Here is a 2,210-nt window from a genome sequence, read left to right as displayed (position 1 = left end):
TCTCTGTCCTTTTTTAATCCCTTTTCATTTTGTCCTTTGTTAATCCCTTTTTCGTTTAAAGGCACCCCTCCTCCTCCCCGGCAAATGGCGACGATACGAGTTTGATTTTCCTCTGTAAAAAAAAAAAAAAATACTTAATCAAATTAAGTGATTTTTTGGGTTTGTTTTACTGTACACATAGATTCGAAAAAGTTGTCAAAAAACAAATATATAAATAATAAATGTTATCAAAGGCAAGATAAGTTACTTTTCTACCCAACTGGATATGTATTTAGTGTTTATATGTAATGTAACATGTTTATTCAGCTCGAAAAACATACAGTGTTTACCGTACCGATGTTGGAAAATTTAAAATGGCAGCCGACTCTCTCTTTGAGAAAATGAGTTATAAATAAAAAAAAAACAGACAAAATATTGGTAGAAACTCGTTCAATATGTTACCGTGACATAGGCTGACATATATTCGGCGGGTTTTTAACAGTATTTTGGCTGTTTTTTATTTATAACTCCTTTTCCCAAACTTACTGTCTCCGAGAGAGAGAGAGAGAGAGAGAGAGAGAGAGAGAGAGAGAGAGAGAGAGAGAGAGAGAGAGTCGGCCGCCATTTTGTATTTTCGAATACACACTGTATGTTTTTCGAGCTGAATAAACGTGTTACATTAAATATAAACACTAAAAACATATCCAGTTAGTTAGAAAAGTAACTTATCTTGCCTTTAATAACATTTATTTGTTCTATATTTGTTTTTTGACAACTTTTTCGAATCTATGTGTACAGTAAAACAACCCCTCCCTCCTCTCCCCATGTTAAGAATGGCTTTCTAAATAATAACGTTATTCAGCATGACTCAATAAGCGCATATACCGCATAAGTACCGAAAAACGCAGTCTTTCGCTTTTTTCAAAAGACTTCGATTAATGGCTAAAAAAGATGGTCAATATAAATAGATCAAGAAAGGGAGAAACTAAGTTTTATCATTTTCTTTTTAAAGTTTTCGGCTGGCGTACACGAGTCAGGCCCCCATAGCAAAATACGTATCGACTCCGATGTTGTACGCAGCATGTTCGAGGGAGCGTTTATTAATCTAAAAAGAAAGGAAATAAGCTTTCATTTGCTGTTTGCTAACCTTTTCCTCTCATTTTTTTCTTTCTTTTAAAATTAATCATTTTCAGAATGATCTGCCTACTTGAATAATTTATTATCGGTCATGTTTCTTTTGTATGACAATTTTTCCCCGCGTTTTGCGTAGACCAACTTTGTACTTTTCATTTATTTTTATTTTTGCAAAAAGCATGGTTTAAAAAAAGAAATAAGGAAGATTTTAGGGAAAACATATTTCTTTGTTGAAAAAAAAAATTCATAGTAAATAATAAGCAACCATTTAGTTGAAAATGATACAACTTACTAAGAAAAAAAAAAAAAAATTAACATTATTTTTCTACTCATCATCACCACCAAACAAATATGTACAATAAAATAAGAGAAATTAGGGCACGTGGCCGCGTGGCCTAATGGATAAGGCGTCTGACTTCGAATCAGAAGATTGCGAGTTCGAGTCTCGTCGTGGTCGAAAGTTTTTTACAACGGGAATTCATCTTATTCATTTTTTTTCTTTTAATAATCAATGGTTTTTACTGGCCCTCTTCTCTCTTGTCCTTGTTTAATAATGTGAATGATGTATTTTCTGTGAAACTCAAACTCAAACAATAAGCATTTATTTTTATATAGGCGTCACCAATTATCAAGGCCGAGAGACCACTGAAGGATAAGGGTTAAAGAGTGTTATTCTGTGTTTGTTACTCTGTTGTTTTTCTTTTTAAACTAATGAACTTGGTACTTTGAACCAAAGTTCACCACACGTTGAAAACCACATAAAAATGAATACTATTTAAAAATTGAATTTTGTATGCATACAAAATGATGCAATTTAAAAAGGGGGTTTAGCAGAGACGGGAAAAGGATAAAAAAAATTCAAATATAAAAATATAATAAATAAATATTACCAAAGGCAAGATAAGTTATTCTGGATAAGTTTTGTGTAATTGAACATATTTTAAAGCGTTAATTTAATTCGAAACACAAGTAGTGCCCAGTGCCGAGTTGGTAAGTTAGAACAAGATAGCCGACATCATCCAGTCGTTCAACTGGGAAGTCTCGATAATCATTTGAATCATGAAAACAAAACAGAAATTTGACACTCCGAAGACATG

The 2,210-nt window shown here is 32.6% G+C and overlaps 1 non-coding gene across 1 annotated transcript; it reads left to right on the top strand.

The window, feature by feature from the left end:
- The first annotated feature begins 1,497 nt into the window (after window positions 1-1,497).
- Window positions 1,498-1,570, top strand: Trnar-ucg (transfer RNA arginine (anticodon UCG)). Its single transcript has one exon. It is a non-coding gene; the product is annotated as a tRNA-Arg (tRNA).
- Window positions 1,571-2,210: the final 640 nt, after the last annotated feature.

Source organism: Euprymna scolopes, chromosome 1, assembly GCF_053919585.1.
Source record: "Euprymna scolopes isolate OS-2025 chromosome 1, ASM5391958v1, whole genome shotgun sequence".
Lineage (NCBI taxonomy): Eukaryota > Metazoa > Mollusca > Cephalopoda > Sepiida > Sepiolidae > Euprymna > Euprymna scolopes.
Note: the sequence above shows the minus strand (reverse complement) of the source record. Positions and strands in the feature narration are given on the sequence as shown.